The sequence below is a fragment of the Lycorma delicatula genome, chromosome 4 (genome assembly GCF_047948215.1).
Source record: "Lycorma delicatula isolate Av1 chromosome 4, ASM4794821v1, whole genome shotgun sequence".
NCBI lineage: Eukaryota > Metazoa > Arthropoda > Insecta > Hemiptera > Fulgoridae > Lycorma > Lycorma delicatula.
Genome location: NC_134458.1, coordinates 202,541,959 through 202,565,297, shown reverse-complemented (window position 1 = coordinate 202,565,297; position 23,339 = coordinate 202,541,959).

The following is a 23,339-nucleotide window of genomic DNA, read 5'->3' as shown; positions in this document are numbered from 1 at the left end:
CTTCATCACCCATCAGCAGGGCCATTTCACCGGTAAGCAAGTTAATAAATTTTGCACAATATGTCACCCAATTTTCTCATTTTTATCATACTCTATTAGATTTTGCACCATTATCATTTTATAAGGATAAAATTTCAAATCCTAGTGTAAAACAGTTTTATCAATGCTGTAGGATAAACGAAGGGCTACAGCATGCTTTCTGATTAGAAACATATTTGTTTATGAGTATGTATATATTCACAAACAACATACTAGCTTACAAAATAATACACAAACATCAATATGCTGACACAATCTTACTGTATGAAGTGAATGCAAAACATTAATAAAAATATAGCCAAAATATCCCGATAAAAAAACTCTTCGGTAACAAAAAATACAACATAAAATAAATAAAAATAAAAACAAACATAAACATTAAAAAATCACATTAACAAAGACTACGAGGAAATAGTTCATAAGTTTAAAAAAATTGGAATACAATATGGTTTTCAGAAGAAAAAGACAAATACAAACACCAATCACAGCATCCCTGCTATACATATACATATACATATACATATATATATATATTGAAAGTTCTGAAATGGTCAAATAGGACACAGTTTCAAACTAGGATACAATGAACAGTTAAAAGCCATCTATAGTAAACCCAGTCACTGTACTCACTACCTCAAACTCAACAATATTAATAAGAGCAGTAAGCTCTTATTAATGTGTATATAGCTATATTACACATACATAAAGATGAACAATATCTTAAATACATTGACACTGAATCACAAGGATCTCTATGGTAGCTATACTAGCCTCTGTACTAGATCATACAGATCCATATGATGGGCTAACATCAAACAGCGAGTTGGTGTTCTTTTTAAAACTTTAGGTTCTTAATAAGGCTGTATAGTGCATTGTACAATGATTAGTTTGTACTTTCTGCACTTAGTTTTTTCTACAATTTTTTTTTATTTTTTAAAGATTTCACATCATTTATGAGAAACTTAAATAAGGTTTTTTCTCCATATTTCATTTATTCTAGATATTTTAACATCGCATTAAAACAAAGTCATTTATTTTTCTATTTTCTGCACTGGTTTCTTATGAAATGTTGAAATTTTTTTTAAAGTACATTTATTTATTAAATTTAATTTCCCTATTTCTCCCTCTTACACTTTCGCTGCCATCAGATCCTTTTATTATATTTACTTTTGCAATTACTTCTGGATTGTACATTCAATATAATATACTTTAAAATCATTGTAATTAACAATCTTTTGCAAAAATCTTCTACAGATTTATTTAACTACATTGATAATAATTCCATTTTTTCAATATAAATTCTTTATATAATTTTGTTTTTGATTCAGTTTCTATCTTATTGTCAAGTCTCCCCATTTTTTACGAACAGAAAAAAACAAAATTCCATAAGAAAAATATTTTCCAACAAACATAATGTAAATGTTACTAGATGTTAACGATTACTTGAACAAATGGTGGAAAAAAACACATTTCTTAAACATAAATGAAGGTATTTGAATATCATCAATGGCCACACAGATGAGGCAAGATCCAGACTTACAGAAAGGACAAACTACACAGGTTGTTATGAGAAAATGATCACACATTATTACATTTTTAATGAGTTCTGACCATTAAGAAATATAAAGATGTTTTGTATTAGACCCTCGTTAATGAGATCCTTGAAAAAATTATTCAGGTTAATGAGTTAAATAAATGGGAAAACCATTGAACCAAATATTTTAACACGCTTTAACATAATAAAATATTCCATAACAAAAAACAATGTTGTATTAAATAAATAGAAAATTTGAATCTAGCATACTTTCAAATTACAACTTAAAAATGTCTGTCTAATTAAAAACATCTACCCATAATACATAATAAATGCCAAGAGAAAGAACAGCAACACCAGTCACTGAAGATGGTTGCAAGAATAATTGAAAGCATTAAGTTTTACAAACTAAGTAATTATTAAATTTGGAGTGGTTTATCATTTAACAGTTGATAATTAACATAAATGTGTATACAAATCATATTCATCATGAGACTGATTGCAAAGTAAACAAATATAGATAATAATGCCAAAATATGATTTTCTAAACAAATAATACTACTTCTGAGTTAAGCAGTCCGGTGAATAGCGTACATTCATTTTACAAAAAAAAAGGAGTAATTAATTAGTTTCTTTATTATCTATCCCAGTTTTTCTTTTAAGTGAGACATATATAAACGACCTGATGTAAAAGATGCACCATTAGCAATATTTTGTACTCTGAGAGTACAATATTCACTGTAGTAAGTTCCTTAATGAACAGAATGAAAGTGTCATTTGTATGGCTTAATACTGCCTGCATTTTAGTAGACCTGGCATGCCTTTAAGCAATCACACATTTGGTTCAGAAAAATCATTGGGAAACAACTACCCTCCTCACTTTCCCAAGTTATACCTGAAGATGGCAACATGAGTTTAAAGAAAAAGTTAAAATTCAAGTCAAGTCACCTACAACCATTATGGATATATCACTTAACATAACAGACATACAAATAACTTACATGATAAATCCCCTGCAACAATGTAATATATCCAACAATATCAATGTGATATCCAACAGATCACACATAACATATAATGTAAGTAGCACAATTCACCTGGCAACAAGTCTCAAAACTCTTTGCTGCAATACGATGTAATTAAATCTAAAGTAACAAAAAATTAGTAGTTTTTAATCCTCACTTACTTTTCCCCACAGAAACCATAAATCTTGGTAATTAGAATGTAAGTTCACTACGTTATTTTTATCTGTAATATGTTGTTTTATGTTAATTCTACAATCCCTGGAACCCTGATTTTGATTTTCTTTTCTAAATTCATGATTTCTGATTTTACACAGAACCTAACTTGAAGAAATATTATAAACTCTTTTTGATTATATAGAACAATATAAACTTTTCTTATATTGATTGATTCAAATTTTTTTTATATAAAATTTTTAGAAAACTCACAGAAAAAAACACAATCCACATCCTAGAAAAGATTATAATTCTATATCAACCAGAAACAAACAACCGATCCTTAATAATGAAGGGAATTCATTAAACTAGTTTTTTTAAGAAAAACATGAGTTACATTTCAACACTTCAAAAATAATTGTCATCGGTTTCAGCATCAGGAATTTATTTTGTACGTTAAATATCACATTTTATCTTTTTTGTATGTTTGCTTAGTATGTTATTTTGATTTGTTTGTAAATTTCATCTCCTACAAGCGAATTGGGTTCACGATTTTCAATGCTATTTGTGTGTTACGGGAAATATCTGTATATCTGCTCAGTTTCAAAGGACTGATTATCAAAAACCGATTCTGTTGCATGATGTTTTCATTATCCGTTAATGATGTTTTCATTATCAATAAACTGAATAAAGGAATTGAATATGCCAAAAATACTGCTAAGACTATTAAATTTCTGTAAAGCTAAGCCTTGGTCAGTTAAAAACATAACCCTACTTCTTTTTTTAACTAAGAAAGTGAATTAAATTAAAAGATAAATTATCCAGATGTCAATGTTTAAATAAGTATTACAAAAGATAAAACAAACTTAATACTTAAAATTTTTAGAACAGATTAAACAATAAACTGCGTATACAGAAAATATAAAATCAAAATGCTAAAGAATAAGGGTATGACAGATGAGCAGAGATAGTTATGAATCACCTAGTGAATTTTTTATTAGAGTTGGCAATAAAATAGATATACACTGAATGCAATATTGACATTGCTAATTAAGCGACAGAAATAATCCTTTATAGATAATTAGATAAAACAATAAACTGTGAGCACACAAGTAGGCGCAATATAAAAAGTATTATTTTTCCTTAAAAGATCATAGAGTTGGTTGTTGATGTGGGGAAAGCAATATAGCTTTGGTAAATATCTTTTATTTAAATAGCGATTTATCAATTTTAATACTATTCAATAAAACAACAACTCACTTTAAAATGTAATTAGCGCTTATCGTACCAGGATAATGTGTTCTTAGCCAAATATTATAAAATGTATAGTTAAGAATAAAACATTAGTAACTTGTTATAACATCAGTACTATTTAATGAAGATGATTTGAGAACTGAAATACTTCCTGTGTTGTAGAGGGCTCTATTTGCTTGTATAATGAAAATTTTGTTTGTTCACTCTGCCCGATAAATGAAAATGCACTTCATCACCCATCAGCAGGGCCATTTCACCGATAAGCAAGTTAATAAATTTTGCACAATATGTCACCCAATTTTCTCATTTTTATCATACTCTATTAGATTTTGCACCATTATCATTTTATAAGGATAAAATTTCAAATCCTAGTGTAAAACAGTTTTATCAATGCTGTAGGATAAACGAAGGGCTACAGCATGCTTTCTGATTAGAAACATATTTGTTTATGAGTATGTATATATTCACAAACAACATACTAGCTTACAAAATAATACACAAACATCAATATGCTGACACAATCTTACTGTATGAAGTGAATGCAAAACATTAATAAAAATATAGCCAAAATATCCCGATAAAAAAACTCTTCGGTAACAAAAAATACAACATAAAATAAATAAAAATAAAAACAAACATAAACATTAAAAAATCACATTAACAAAGACTACGAGGAAATAGTTCATAAGTTTAAAAAAATTGGAATACAATATGGTTTTCAGAAGAAAAAGACAAATACAAACACCAATCACAGCATCCCTGCTATACATATACATATATATATATATTGAAAGTTCTGAAATGGTCAAATAGGACACAGTTTCAAACTAGGATACAATGAACAGTTAAAAGCCATCTATAGTAAACCCAGTCACTGTACTCACTACCTCAAACTCAACAATATTAATAAGAGCAGTAAGCTCTTATTAATGTGTATATAGCTATATTACACATACATAAAGATGAACAATATCTTAAATACATTGACACTGAATCACAAGGATCTCTATGGTAGCTATACTAGCCTCTGTACTAGATCATACAGATCCATATGATGGGCTAACATCAAACAGCGAGTTGGTGTTCTTTTTAAAACTTTAGGTTCTTAATAAGGCTGTATAGTGCATTGTACAATGATTAGTTTGTACTTTCTGCACTTAGTTTTTTCTACAATTTTTTTTTATTTTTTAAAGATTTCACATCATTTATGAGAAACTTAAATAAGGTTTTTTCTCCATATTTCATTTATTCTAGATATTTTAACATCGCATTAAAACAAAGTCATTTATTTTTCTATTTTCTGCACTGGTTTCTTATGAAATGTTGAAATTTTTTTTAAAGTACATTTATTTATTAAATTTAATTTCCCTATTTCTCCCTCTTACACTTTCGCTGCCATCAGATCCTTTTATTATATTTACTTTTGCAATTACTTCTGGATTGTACATTCAATATAATATACTTTAAAATCATTGTAATTAACAATCTTTTGCAAAAATCTTCTACAGATTTATTTAACTACATTGATAATAATTCCATTTTTTCAATATAAATTCTTTATATAATTTTGTTTTTGATTCAGTTTCTATCTTATTGTCAAGTCTCCCCATTTTTTACGAACAGAAAAAAACAAAATTCCATAAGAAAAATATTTTCCAACAAACATAATGTAAATGTTACTAGATGTTAACGATTACTTGAACAAATGGTGGAAAAAAACACATTTCTTAAACATAAATGAAGGTATTTGAATATCATCAATGGCCACACAGATGAGGCAAGATCCAGACTTACAGAAAGGACAAACTACACAGGTTGTTATGAGAAAATGATCACACATTATTACATTTTTAATGAGTTCTGACCATTAAGAAATATAAAGATGTTTTGTATTAGACCCTCGTTAATGAGATCCTTGAAAAAATTATTCAGGTTAATGAGTTAAATAAATGGGAAAACCATTGAACCAAATATTTTAACACGCTTTAACATAATAAAATATTCCATAACAAAAAACAATGTTGTATTAAATAAATAGAAAATTTGAATCTAGCATACTTTCAAATTACAACTTAAAAATGTCTGTCTAATTAAAAACATCTACCCATAATACATAATAAATGCCAAGAGAAAGAACAGCAACACCAGTCACTGAAGATGGTTGCAAGAATAATTGAAAGCATTAAGTTTTACAAACTAAGTAATTATTAAATTTGGAGTGGTTTATCATTTAACAGTTGATAATTAACATAAATGTGTATACAAATCATATTCATCATGAGACTGATTGCAAAGTAAACAAATATAGATAATAATGCCAAAATATGATTTTCTAAACAAATAATACTACTTCTGAGTTAAGCAGTCCGGTGAATAGCGTACATTCATTTTACAAAAAAAAAGGAGTAATTAATTAGTTTCTTTATTATCTATCCCAGTTTTTCTTTTAAGTGAGACATATATAAACGACCTGATGTAAAAGATGCACCATTAGCAATATTTTGTACTCTGAGAGTACAATATTCACTGTAGTAAGTTCCTTAATGAACAGAATGAAAGTGTCATTTGTATGGCTTAATACTGCCTGCATTTTAGTAGACCTGGCATGCCTTTAAGCAATCACACATTTGGTTCAGAAAAATCATTGGGAAACAACTACCCTCCTCACTTTCCCAAGTTATACCTGAAGATGGCAACATGAGTTTAAAGAAAAAGTTAAAATTCAAGTCAAGTCACCTACAACCATTATGGATATATCACTTAACATAACAGACATACAAATAACTTACATGATAAATCCCCTGCAACAATGTAATATATCCAACAATATCAATGTGATATCCAACAGATCACACATAACATATAATGTAAGTAGCACAATTCACCTGGCAACAAGTCTCAAAACTCTTTGCTGCAATACGATGTAATTAAATCTAAAGTAACAAAAAATTAGTAGTTTTTAATCCTCACTTACTTTTCCCCACAGAAACCATAAATCTTGGTAATTAGAATGTAAGTTCACTACGTTATTTTTATCTGTAATATGTTGTTTTATGTTAATTCTACAATCCCTGGAACCCTGATTTTGATTTTCTTTTCTAAATTCATGATTTCTGATTTTACACAGAACCTAACTTGAAGAAATATTATAAACTCTTTTTGATTATATAGAACAATATAAACTTTTCTTATATTGATTGATTCAAATTTTTTTTATATAAAATTTTTAGAAAACTCACAGAAAAAAACACAATCCACATCCTAGAAAAGATTATAATTCTATATCAACCAGAAACAAACAACCGATCCTTAATAATGAAGGGAATTCATTAAACTAGTTTTTTTAAGAAAAACATGAGTTACATTTCAACACTTCAAAAATAATTGTCATCGGTTTCAGCATCAGGAATTTATTTTGTACGTTAAATATCACATTTTATCTTTTTTGTATGTTTGCTTAGTATGTTATTTTGATTTGTTTGTAAATTTCATCTCCTACAAGCGAATTGGGTTCACGATTTTCAATGCTATTTGTGTGTTACGGGAAATATCTGTATATCTGCTCAGTTTCAAAGGACTGATTATCAAAAACCGATTCTGTTGCATGATGTTTTCATTATCCGTTAATGATGTTTTCATTATCAATAAACTGAATAAAGGAATTGAATATGCCAAAAATACTGCTAAGACTATTAAATTTCTGTAAAGCTAAGCCTTGGTCAGTTAAAAACATAACCCTACTTCTTTTTTTAACTAAGAAAGTGAATTAAATTAAAAGATAAATTATCCAGATGTCAATGTTTAAATAAGTATTACAAAAGATAAAACAAACTTAATACTTAAAATTTTTAGAACAGATTAAACAATAAACTGCGTATACAGAAAATATAAAATCAAAATGCTAAAGAATAAGGGTATGACAGATGAGCAGAGATAGTTATGAATCACCTAGTGAATTTTTTATTAGAGTTGGCAATAAAATAGATATACACTGAATGCAATATTGACATTGCTAATTAAGCGACAGAAATAATCCTTTATAGATAATTAGATAAAACAATAAACTGTGAGCACACAAGTAGGCGCAATATAAAAAGTATTATTTTTCCTTAAAAGATCATAGAGTTGGTTGTTGATGTGGGGAAAGCAATATAGCTTTGGTAAATATCTTTTATTTAAATAGCGATTTATCAATTTTAATACTATTCAATAAAACAACAACTCACTTTAAAATGTAATTAGCGCTTATCGTACCAGGATAATGTGTTCTTAGCCAAATATTATAAAATGTATAGTTAAGAATAAAACATTAGTAACTTGTTATAACATCAGTACTATTTAATGAAGATGATTTGAGAACTGAAATACTTCCTGTGTTGTAGAGGGCTCTATTTGCTTGTATAATGAAAATTTTGTTTGTTCACTCTGCCCGATAAATGAAAATGCACTTCATCACCCATCAGCAGGGCCATTTCACCGATAAGCAAGTTAATAAATTTTGCACAATATGTCACCCAATTTTCTCATTTTTATCATACTCTATTAGATTTTGCACCATTATCATTTTATAAGGATAAAATTTCAAATCCTAGTGTAAAACAGTTTTATCAATGCTGTAGGATAAACGAAGGGCTACAGCATGCTTTCTGATTAGAAACATATTTGTTTATGAGTATGTATATATTCACAAACAACATACTAGCTTACAAAATAATACACAAACATCAATATGCTGACACAATCTTACTGTATGAAGTGAATGCAAAACATTAATAAAAATATAGCCAAAATATCCCGATAAAAAAACTCTTCGGTAACAAAAAATACAACATAAAATAAATAAAAATAAAAACAAACATAAACATTAAAAAATCACATTAACAAAGACTACGAGGAAATAGTTCATAAGTTTAAAAAAATTGGAATACAATATGGTTTTCAGAAGAAAAAGACAAATACAAACACCAATCACAGCATCCCTGCTATACATATACATATATATATATATTGAAAGTTCTGAAATGGTCAAATAGGACACAGTTTCAAACTAGGATACAATGAACAGTTAAAAGCCATCTATAGTAAACCCAGTCACTGTACTCACTACCTCAAACTCAACAATATTAATAAGAGCAGTAAGCTCTTATTAATGTGTATATAGCTATATTACACATACATAAAGATGAACAATATCTTAAATACATTGACACTGAATCACAAGGATCTCTATGGTAGCTATACTAGCCTCTGTACTAGATCATACAGATCCATATGATGGGCTAACATCAAACAGCGAGTTGGTGTTCTTTTTAAAACTTTAGGTTCTTAATAAGGCTGTATAGTGCATTGTACAATGATTAGTTTGTACTTTCTGCACTTAGTTTTTTCTACAATTTTTTTTTATTTTTTAAAGATTTCACATCATTTATGAGAAACTTAAATAAGGTTTTTTCTCCATATTTCATTTATTCTAGATATTTTAACATCGCATTAAAACAAAGTCATTTATTTTTCTATTTTCTGCACTGGTTTCTTATGAAATGTTGAAATTTTTTTTAAAGTACATTTATTTATTAAATTTAATTTCCCTATTTCTCCCTCTTACACTTTCGCTGCCATCAGATCCTTTTATTATATTTACTTTTGCAATTACTTCTGGATTGTACATTCAATATAATATACTTTAAAATCATTGTAATTAACAATCTTTTGCAAAAATCTTCTACAGATTTATTTAACTACATTGATAATAATTCCATTTTTTCAATATAAATTCTTTATATAATTTTGTTTTTGATTCAGTTTCTATCTTATTGTCAAGTCTCCCCATTTTTTACGAACAGAAAAAAACAAAATTCCATAAGAAAAATATTTTCCAACAAACATAATGTAAATGTTACTAGATGTTAACGATTACTTGAACAAATGGTGGAAAAAAACACATTTCTTAAACATAAATGAAGGTATTTGAATATCATCAATGGCCACACAGATGAGGCAAGATCCAGACTTACAGAAAGGACAAACTACACAGGTTGTTATGAGAAAATGATCACACATTATTACATTTTTAATGAGTTCTGACCATTAAGAAATATAAAGATGTTTTGTATTAGACCCTCGTTAATGAGATCCTTGAAAAAATTATTCAGGTTAATGAGTTAAATAAATGGGAAAACCATTGAACCAAATATTTTAACACGCTTTAACATAATAAAATATTCCATAACAAAAAACAATGTTGTATTAAATAAATAGAAAATTTGAATCTAGCATACTTTCAAATTACAACTTAAAAATGTCTGTCTAATTAAAAACATCTACCCATAATACATAATAAATGCCAAGAGAAAGAACAGCAACACCAGTCACTGAAGATGGTTGCAAGAATAATTGAAAGCATTAAGTTTTACAAACTAAGTAATTATTAAATTTGGAGTGGTTTATCATTTAACAGTTGATAATTAACATAAATGTGTATACAAATCATATTCATCATGAGACTGATTGCAAAGTAAACAAATATAGATAATAATGCCAAAATATGATTTTCTAAACAAATAATACTACTTCTGAGTTAAGCAGTCCGGTGAATAGCGTACATTCATTTTACAAAAAAAAGGAGTAATTAATTAGTTTCTTTATTATCTATCCCAGTTTTTCTTTTAAGTGAGACATATATAAACGACCTGATGTAAAAGATGCACCATTAGCAATATTTTGTACTCTGAGAGTACAATATTCACTGTAGTAAGTTCCTTAATGAACAGAATGAAAGTGTCATTTGTATGGCTTAATACTGCCTGCATTTTAGTAGACCTGGCATGCCTTTAAGCAATCACACATTTGGTTCAGAAAAATCATTGGGAAACAACTACCCTCCTCACTTTCCCAAGTTATACCTGAAGATGGCAACATGAGTTTAAAGAAAAAATTAAAATTCAAGTCAAGTCACCTACAACCATTATGGATATATCACTTAACATAACAGACATACAAATAACTTACATGATAAATCCCCTGCAACAATGTAATATATCCAACAGATCACACATAACATATAATGTAAGTAGCACAATTCACCTGGCAACAAGTCTCAAAACTCTTTGCTGCAATACGATGTAATTAAATCTAAAGTAACAAAAAATTAGTAGTTTTTAATCCTCACTTACTTTTCCCCACAGAAACCATAAATCTTGGTAATTAGAATGTAAGTTCACTACGTTATTTTTATCTGTAATATGTTGTTTTATGTTAATTCTACAATCCCTGGAACCCTGATTTTGATTTTCTTTTCTAAATTCATGATTTCTGATTTTACACAGAACCTAACTTGAAGAAATATTATAAACTCTTTTTGATTATATAGAACAATATAAACTTTTCTTATATTGATTGATTCAAATTTTTTTTATATAAAATTTTTAGAAAACTCACAGAAAAAAACACAATCCACATCCTAGAAAAGATTATAATTCTATAGCAACCAGAAAAAAACAACCGATCCTTAATAATGAAGGGAATTCATTAAACTAGTTTTTTTAAGAAAAACATGAGCTACATTTCAACACTTCAAAAATAATTGTCATCGGTTTCAGCATCAGGAATTTATTTTGTACGTTAAATAGCACATTTTATCTTTTTTGTATGTTTGCTTAGTATGTTATTTTGATTTGTTTGTAAATTTCATCTCCTACAAGCGAATTGGGTTCACGATTTTCAATGCTATTTGTGTGTTACGGGAAATATCTGTATATCTGCTCAGTTTCAAAGGACTGATTATCAAAAACCGATTCTGTTGCATGATGTTTTCATTATCCGTTAATGATGTTTTCATTATCAATAAACTGAATAAAGGAATTGAATATGCCAAAAATACTGCTAAGACTATTAAATTTCTGTAAAGCTAAGCCTTGGTCAGTTAAAAACATAACCCTACTTCTTTTTTTAACTAAGAAAGTGAATTAAATTAAAAGATAAATTATCCAGATGTCAATGTTTAAATAAGTATTACAAAAGATAAAACAAACTTAATACTTAAAATTTTTAGAACAGATTAAACAATAAACTGCGTATACAGAAAATATAAAATCAAAATGCTAAAGAATAAGGGTATGACAGATGAGCAGAGATAGTTATGAATCACCTAGTGAATTTTTTATTAGAGTTGGCAATAAAATAGATATACACTGAATGCAATATTGACATTGCTAATTAAGCGACAGAAATAATCCTTTATAGATAATTAGATAAAACAATAAACTGTGAGCACACAAGTAGGCGCAATATAAAAAGTATTATTTTTCCTTAAAAGATCATAGAGTTGGTTGTTGATGTGGGGAAAGCAATATAGCTTTGGTAAATATCTTTTATTTAAATAGCGATTTATCAATTTTAATACTATTCAATAAAACAACAACTCACTTTAAAATGTAATTAGCGCTTATCGTACCAGGATAATGTGTTCTTAGCCAAATATTATAAAATGTATAGTTAAGAATAAAACATTAGTAACTTGTTATAACATCAGTACTATTTAATGAAGATGATTTGAGAACTGAAATACTTCCTGTGTTGTAGAGGGCTCTATTTGCTTGTATAATGAAAATTTTGTTTGTTCACTCTGCCCGATAAATGAAAATGCACTTCATCACCCATCAGCAGGGCCATTTCACCGGTAAGCAAGTTAATAAATTTTGCACAATATGTCACCCAATTTTCTCATTTTTATCATACTCTATTAGATTTTGCACCATTATCATTTTATAAGGATAAAATTTCAAATCCTAGTGTAAAACAGTTTTATCAATGCTGTAGGATAAACGAAGGGCTACAGCATGCTTTCTGATTAGAAACATATTTGTTTATGAGTATGTATATATTCACAAACAACATACTAGCTTACAAAATAATACACAAACATCAATATGCTGACACAATCTTACTGTATGAAGTGAATGCAAAACATTAATAAAAATATAGCCAAAATATCCCGATAAAAAAACTCTTCGGTAACAAAAAATACAACATAAAATAAATAAAAATAAAAACAAACATAAACATTAAAAAATCACATTAACAAAGACTACGAGGAAATAGTTCATAAGTTTAAAAAAATTGGAATACAATATGGTTTTCAGAAGAAAAAGACAAATACAAACACCAATCACAGCATCCCTGCTATACATATACATATATATATATATTGAAAGTTCTGAAATGGTCAAATAGGACACAGTTTCAAACTAGGATACAATGAACAGTTAAAAGCCATCTATAGTAAACCCAGTCACTGTACTCACTACCTCAAACTCAACAATATTAATAAGAGCAGTAAGCTCTTATTAATGTGTATATAGCTATATTACACATACATAAAGATGAACAATATCTTAAATACATTGACACTGAATCACAAGGATCTCTATGGTAGCTATACTAGCCTCTGTACTAGATCATACAGATCCATATGATGGGCTAACATCAAACAGCGAGTTGGTGTTCTTTTTAAAACTTTAGGTTCTTAATAAGGCTGTATAGTGCATTGTACAATGATTAGTTTGTACTTTCTGCACTTAGTTTTTTCTACAATTTTTTTTTATTTTTTAAAGATTTCACATCATTTATGAGAAACTTAAATAAGGTTTTTTCTCCATATTTCATTTATTCTAGATATTTTAACATCGCATTAAAACAAAGTCATTTATTTTTCTATTTTCTGCACTGGTTTCTTATGAAATGTTGAAATTTTTTTTAAAGTACATTTATTTATTAAATTTAATTTCCCTATTTCTCCCTCTTACACTTTCGCTGCCATCAGATCCTTTTATTATATTTACTTTTGCAATTACTTCTGGATTGTACATTCAATATAATATACTTTAAAATCATTGTAATTAACAATCTTTTGCAAAAATCTTCTACAGATTTATTTAACTACATTGATAATAATTCCATTTTTTCAATATAAATTCTTTATATAATTTTGTTTTTGATTCAGTTTCTATCTTATTGTCAAGTCTCCCCATTTTTTACGAACAGAAAAAAACAAAATTCCATAAGAAAAATATTTTCCAACAAACATAATGTAAATGTTACTAGATGTTAACGATTACTTGAACAAATGGTGGAAAAAAACACATTTCTTAAACATAAATGAAGGTATTTGAATATCATCAATGGCCACACAGATGAGGCAAGATCCAGACTTACAGAAAGGACAAACTACACAGGTTGTTATGAGAAAATGATCACACATTATTACATTTTTAATGAGTTCTGACCATTAAGAAATATAAAGATGTTTTGTATTAGACCCTCGTTAATGAGATCCTTGAAAAAATTATTCAGGTTAATGAGTTAAATAAATGGGAAAACCATTGCACCAAATATTTTAACACGCTTTAACATAATAAAATATTCCATAACAAAAAACAATGTTGTATTAAATAAATAGAAAATTTGAATCTAGCATACTTTCAAATTACAACTTAAAAATGTCTGTCTAATTAAAAACATCTACCCATAATACATAATAAATGCCAAGAGAAAGAACAGCAACACCAGTCACTGAAGATGGTTGCAAGAATAATTGAAAGCATTAAGTTTTACAAACTAAGTAATTATTAAATTTGGAGTGGTTTATCATTTAACAGTTGATAATTAACATAAATGTGTATACAAATCATATTCATCATGAGACTGATTGCAAAGTAAACAAATATAGATAATAATGCCAAAATATGATTTTCTAAACAAATAATACTACTTCTGAGTTAAGCAGTCCGGTGAATAGCGTACATTCATTTTACAAAAAAAAAGGAGTAATTAATTAGTTTCTTTATTATCTATCCCAGTTTTTCTTTTAAGTGAGACATATATAAACGACCTGATGTAAAAGATGCACCATTAGCAATATTTTGTACTCTGAGAGTACAATATTCACTGTAGTAAGTTCCTTAATGAACAGAATGAAAGTGTCATTTGTATGGCTTAATACTGCCTGCATTTTAGTAGACCTGGCATGCCTTTAAGCAATCACACATTTGGTTCAGAAAAATCATTGGGAAACAACTACCCTCCTCACTTTCCCAAGTATACCTGAAGATGGCAACATGAGTTTAAAGAAAAAGTTAAAATTCAAGTCAAGTCACCTACAACCATTATGGATATATCACTTAACATAACAGACATACAAATAACTTACATGATAAATCCCCTGCAACAATGTAATATATCCAACAATATCAATGTGATATCCAACAGATCACACATAACATATAATGTAAGTAGCACAATTCACCTGGCAACAAGTCTCAAAACTCTTTGCTGCAATACGATGTAATTAAATCTAAAGTAACAAAAAATTAGTAGTTTTTAATCCTCACTTACTTTTCCCCACAGAAACCATAAATCTTGGTAATTAGAATGTAAGTTCACTACGTTATTTTTATCTGTAATATGTTGTTTTATGTTAATTCTACAATCCCTGGAACCCTGATTTTGATTTTCTTTTCTAAATTCATGATTTCTGATTTTACACAGAACCTAACTTGAAGAAATATTATAAACTCTTTTTGATTATATAGAACAATATAAACTTTTCTTATATTGATTGATTCAAATTTTTTTTATATAAAATTTTTAGAAAACTCACAGAAAAAAACACAATCCACATCCTAGAAAAGATTATAATTCTATAGCAACCAGAAAAAAACAACCGATCCTTAATAATGAAGGGAATTCATTAAACTAGTTTTTTTAAGAAAAACATGAGCTACATTTCAACACTTCAAAAATAATTGTCATCGGTTTCAGCATCAGGAATTTATTTTGTACGTTAAATAGCACATTTTATCTTTTTTGTATGTTTGCTTAGTATGTTATTTTGATTTGTTTGTAAATTTCATCTCCTACAAGCGAATTGGGTTCACGATTTTCAATGCTATTTGTGTGTTACGGGAAATATCTGTATATCTGCTCAGTTTCAAAGGACTGATTATCAAAAACCGATTCTGTTGCATGATGTTTTCATTATCCGTTAATGATGTTTTCATTATCAATAAACTGAATAAAGGAATTGAATATGCCAAAAATACTGCTAAGACTATTAAATTTCTGTAAAGCTAAGCCTTGGTCAGTTAAAAACATAACCCTACTTCTTTTTTTAACTAAGAAAGTGAATTAAATTAAAAGATAAATTATCCAGATGTCAATGTTTAAATAAGTATTACAAAAGATAAAACAAACTTAATACTTAAAATTTTTAGAACAGATTAAACAATAAACTGCGTATACAGAAAATATAAAATCAAAATGCTAAAGAATAAGGGTATGACAGATGAGCAGAGATAGTTATGAATCACCTAGTGAATTTTTTATTAGAGTTGGCAATAAAATAGATATACACTGAATGCAATATTGACATTGCTAATTAAGCGACAGAAATAATCCTTTATAGATAATTAGATAAAACAATAAACTGTGAGCACACAAGTAGGCGCAATATAAAAAGTATTATTTTTCCTTAAAAGATCATAGAGTTGGTTGTTGATGTGGGGAAAGCAATATAGCTTTGGTAAATATCTTTTATTTAAATAGCGATTTATCAATTTTAATACTATTCAATAAAACAACAACTCACTTTAAAATGTAATTAGCGCTTATCGTACCAGGATAATGTGTTCTTAGCCAAATATTATAAAATGTATAGTTAAGAATAAAACATTAGTAACTTGTTATAACATCAGTACTATTTAATGAAGATGATTTGAGAACTGAAATACTTCCTGTGTTGTAGAGGGCTCTATTTGCTTGTATAATGAAAATTTTGTTTGTTCACTCTGCCCGATAAATGAAAATGCACTTCATCACCCATCAGCAGGGCCATTTCACCGGTAAGCAAGTTAATAAATTTTGCACAATATGTCACCCAATTTTCTCATTTTTATCATACTCTATTAGATTTTGCACCATTATCATTTTATAAGGATAAAATTTCAAATCCTAGTGTAAAACAGTTTTATCAATGCTGTAGGATAAACGAAGGGCTACAGCATGCTTTCTGATTAGAAACATATTTGTTTATGAGTATGTATATATTCACAAACAACATACTAGCTTACAAAATAATACACAAACATCAATATGCTGACACAATCTTACTGTATGAAGTGAATGCAAAACATTAATAAAAATATAGCCAAAATATCCCGATAAAAAAACTCTTCGGTAACAAAAAATACAACATAAAATAAATAAAAATAAAAACAAACATAAACATTAAAAAATCACATTAACAAAGACTACGAGGAAATAGTTCATAAGTTTAAAAAAATTGGAATACAATATGGTTTTCAGAAGAAAAAGACAAATACAAACACCAATCACAGCATCCCTGCTATACATATACATATACATATACATATACATATATATATATATTGAAAGTTCTGAAATGGTCAAATAGGACACAGTTTCAAACTAGGATACAATGAACAGTTAAAAGCCATCTATAGTAAACCCAGTCACTGTACTCACTACCTCAAACTCAACAATATTAATAAGAGCAGTAAGCTCTTATTAATGTGTATATAGCTATATTACACATACATAAAGATGAACAATATCTTAAATACATTGACACTGAATCACAAGGATCTCTATGGTAGCTATACTAGCCTCTGTACTAGATCATACAGATCCATATGATGGGCTAACATCAAACAGCGAGTTGGTGTTCTTTTTAAAACTTTAGGTTCTTAATAAGGCTGTATAGTGCATTGTACAATGATTAGTTTGTACTTTCTGCACTTAGTTTTTTCTACAATTTTTTTTTATTTTTTAAAGATTTCACATCATTTATGAGAAACTTAAATAAGGTTTTTTCTCCATATTTCATTTATTCTAGATATTTTAACATCGCATTAAAACAAAGTCATTTATTTTTCTATTTTCTGCACTGGTTTCTTATGAAATGTTGAAATTTTTTTTAAAGTACATTTATTTATTAAATTTAATTTCCCTATTTCTCCCTCTTACACTTTCGCTGCCATCAGATCCTTTTATTATATTTACTTTTGCAATTACTTCTGGATTGTACATTCAATATAATATACTTTAAAATCATTGTAATTAACAATCTTTTGCAAAAATCTTCTACAGATTTATTTAACTACATTGATAATAATTCCATTTTTTCAATATAAATTCTTTATATAATTTTGTTTTTGATTCAGTTTCTATCTTATTGTCAAGTCTCCCCATTTTTTACGAACAGAAAAAAACAAAATTCCATAAGAAAAATATTTTCCAACAAACATAATGTAAATGTTACTAGATGTTAACGATTACTTGAACAAATGGTGGAAAAAAACACATTTCTTAAACATAAATGAAGGTATTTGAATATCATCAATGGCCACACAGATGAGGCAAGATCCAGACTTACAGAAAGGACAAACTACACAGGTTGTTATGAGAAAATGATCACACATTATTACATTTTTAATGAGTTCTGACCATTAAGAAATATAAAGATGTTTTGTATTAGACCCTCGTTAATGAGATCCTTGAAAAAATTATTCAGGTTAATGAGTTAAATAAATGGGAAAACCATTGAACCAAATATTTTAACACGCTTTAACATAATAAAATATTCCATAACAAAAAACAATGTTGTATTAAATAAATAGAAAATTTGAATCTAGCATACTTTCAAATTACAACTTAAAAATGTCTGTCTAATTAAAAACATCTACCCATAATACATAATAAATGCCAAGAGAAAGAACAGCAACACCAGTCACTGAAGATGGTTGCAAGAATAATTGAAAGCATTAAGTTTTACAAACTAAGTAATTATTAAATTTGGAGTGGTTTATCATTTAACAGTTGATAATTAACATAAATGTGTATACAAATCATATTCATCATGAGACTGATTGCAAAGTAAACAAATATAGATAATAATGCCAAAATATGATTTTCTAAACAAATAATACTACTTCTGAGTTAAGCAGTCCGGTGAATAGCGTACATTCATTTTACAAAAAAAAAGGAGTAATTAATTAGTTTCTTTATTATCTATCCCAGTTTTTCTTTTAAGTGAGACATATATAAACGACCTGATGTAAAAGATGCACCATTAGCAATATTTTGTACTCTGAGAGTACAATATTCACTGTAGTAAGTTCCTTAATGAACAGAATGAAAGTGTCATTTGTATGGCTTAATACTGCCTGCATTTTAGTAGACCTGGCATGCCTTTAAGCAATCACACATTTGGTTCAGAAAAATCATTGGGAAACAACTACCCTCCTCACTTTCCCAAGTTATACCTGAAGATGGCAACATGAGTTTAAAGAAAAAGTTAAAATTCAAGTCAAGTCACCTACAACCATTATGGATATATCACTTAACATAACAGACATACAAATAACTTACATGATAAATCCCCTGCAACAATGTAATATATCCAACAATATCAATGTGATATCCAACAGATCACACATAACATATAATGTAAGTAGCACAATTCACCTGGCAACAAGTCTCAAAACTCTTTGCTGCAATACGATGTAATTAAATCTAAAGTAACAAAAAATTAGTAGTTTTTAATCCTCACTTACTTTTCCCCACAGAAACCATAAATCTTGGTAATTAGAATGTAAGTTCACTACGTTATTTTTATCTGTAATATGTTGTTTTATGTTAATTCTACAATCCCTGGAACCCTGATTTTGATTTTCTTTTCTAAATTCATGATTTCTGATTTTACACAGAACCTAACTTGAAGAAATATTATAAACTCTTTTTGATTATATAGAACAATATAAACTTTTCTTATATTGATTGATTCAAATTTTTTTTATATAAAATTTTTAGAAAACTCACAGAAAAAAACACAATCCACATCCTAGAAAAGATTATAATTCTATATCAACCAGAAACAAACAACCGATCCTTAATAATGAAGGGAATTCATTAAACTAGTTTTTTTAAGAAAAACATGAGTTACATTTCAACACTTCAAAAATAATTGTCATCGGTTTCAGCATCAGGAATTTATTTTGTACGTTAAATATCACATTTTATCTTTTTTGTATGTTTGCTTAGTATGTTATTTTGATTTGTTTGTAAATTTCATCTCCTACAAGCGAATTGGGTTCACGATTTTCAATGCTATTTGTGTGTTACGGGAAATATCTGTATATCTGCTCAGTTTCAAAGGACTGATTATCAAAAACCGATTCTGTTGCATGATGTTTTCATTATCCGTTAATGATGTTTTCATTATCAATAAACTGAATAAAGGAATTGAATATGCCAAAAATACTGCTAAGACTATTAAATTTCTGTAAAGCTAAGCCTTGGTCAGTTAAAAACATAACCCTACTTCTTTTTTTAACTAAGAAAGTGAATTAAATTAAAAGATAAATTATCCAGATGTCAATGTTTAAATAAGTATTACAAAAGATAAAACAAACTTAATACTTAAAATTTTTAGAACAGATTAAACAATAAACTGCGTATACAGAAAATATAAAATCAAAATGCTAAAGAATAAGGGTATGACAGATGAGCAGAGATAGTTATGAATCACCTAGTGAATTTTTTATTAGAGTTGGCAATAAAATAGATATACACTGAATGCAATATTGACATTGCTAATTAAGCGACAGAAATAATCCTTTATAGATAATTAGATAAAACAATAAACTGTGAGCACACAAGTAGGCGCAATATAAAAAGTATTATTTTTCCTTAAAAGATCATAGAGTTGGTTGTTGATGTGGGGAAAGCAATATAGCTTTGGTAAATATCTTTTATTTAAATAGCGATTTATCAATTTTAATACTATTCAATAAAACAACAACTCACTTTAAAATGTAATTAGCGCTTATCGTACCAGGATAATGTGTTCTTAGCCAAATATTATAAAATGTATAGTTAAGAATAAAACATTAGTAACTTGTTATAACATCAGTACTATTTAATGAAGATGATTTGAGAACTGAAATACTTCCTGTGTTGTAGAGGGCTCTATTTGCTTGTATAATGAAAATTTTGTTTGTTCACTCTGCCCGATAAATGAAAATGCACTTCATCACCCATCAGCAGGGCCATTTCACCGATAAGCAAGTTAATAAATTTTGCACAATATGTCACCCAATTTTCTCATTTTTATCATACTCTATTAGATTTTGCACCATTATCATTTTATAAGGATAAAATTTCAAATCCTAGTGTAAAACAGTTTTATCAATGCTGTAGGATAAACGAAGGGCTACAGCATGCTTTCTGATTAGAAACATATTTGTTTATGAGTATGTATATATTCACAAACAACATACTAGCTTACAAAATAATACACAAACATCAATATGCTGACACAATCTTACTGTATGAAGTGAATGCAAAACATTAATAAAAATATAGCCAAAATATCCCGATAAAAAAACTCTTCGGTAACAAAAAATACAACATAAAATAAATAAAAATAAAAACAAACATAAACATTAAAAAATCACATTAACAAAGACTACGAGGAAATAGTTCATAAGTTTAAAAAAATTGGAATACAATATGGTTTTCAGAAGAAAAAGACAAATACAAACACCAATCACAGCATCCCTGCTATACATATACATATATATATATATTGAAAGTTCTGAAATGGTCAAATAGGACACAGTTTCAAACTAGGATACAATGAACAGTTAAAAGCCATCTATAGTAAACCCAGTCACTGTACTCACTACCTCAAACTCAACAATATTAATAAGAGCAGTAAGCTCTTATTAATGTGTATATAGCTATATTACACATACATAAAGATGAACAATATCTTAAATACATTGACACTGAATCACAAGGATCTCTATGGTAGCTATACTAGCCTCTGTACTAGATCATACAGATCCATATGATGGGCTAACATCAAACAGCGAGTTGGTGTTCTTTTTAAAACTTTAGGTTCTTAATAAGGCTGTATAGTGCATTGTACAATGATTAGTTTGTACTTTCTGCACTTAGTTTTTTCTACAATTTTTTTTTATTTTTTAAAGATTTCACATCATTTATGAGAAACTTAAATAAGGTTTTTTCTCCATATTTCATTTATTCTAGATATTTTAACATCGCATTAAAACAAAGTCATTTATTTTTCTATTTTCTGCACTGGTTTCTTATGAAATGTTGAAATTTTTTTTAAAGTACATTTATTTATTAAATTTAATTTCCCTATTTCTCCCTCTTACACTTTCGCTGCCATCAGATCCTTTTATTATATTTACTTTTGCAATTACTTCTGGATTGTACATTCAATATAATATACTTTAAAATCATTGTAATTAACAATCTTTTGCAAAAATCTTCTACAGATTTATTTAACTACATTGATAATAATTCCATTTTTTCAATATAAATTCTTTATATAATTTTGTTTTTGATTCAGTTTCTATCTTATTGTCAAGTCTCCCCATTTTTTACGAACAGAAAAAAACAAAATTCCATAAGAAAAATATTTTCCAACAAACATAATGTAAATGTTACTAGATGTTAACGATTACTTGAACAAATGGTGGAAAAAAACACATTTCTTAAACATAAATGAAGGTATTTGAATATCATCAATGGCCACACAGATGAGGCAAGATCCAGACTTACAGAAAGGACAAACTACACAGGTTGTTATGAGAAAATGATCACACATTATTACATTTTTAATGAGTTCTGACCATTAAGAAATATAAAGATGTTTTGTATTAGACCCTCGTTAATGAGATCCTTGAAAAAATTATTCAGGTTAATGAGTTAAATAAATGGGAAAACCATTGAACCAAATATTTTAACACGCTTTAACATAATAAAATATTCCATAACAAAAAACAATGTTGTATTAAATAAATAGAAAATTTGAATCTAGCATACTTTCAAATTACAACTTAAAAATGTCTGTCTAATTAAAAACATCTACCCATAATACATAATAAATGCCAAGAGAAAGAACAGCAACACCAGTCACTGAAGATGGTTGCAAGAATAATTGAAAGCATTAAGTTTTACAAACTAAGTAATTATTAAATTTGGAGTGGTTTATCATTTAACAGTTGATAATTAACATAAATGTGTATACAAATCATATTCATCATGAGACTGATTGCAAAGTAAACAAATATAGATAATAATGCCAAAATATGATTTTCTAAACAAATAATACTACTTCTGAGTTAAGCAGTCCGGTGAATAGCGTACATTCATTTTACAAAAAAAAGGAGTAATTAATTAGTTTCTTTATTATCTATCCCAGTTTTTCTTTTAAGTGAGACATA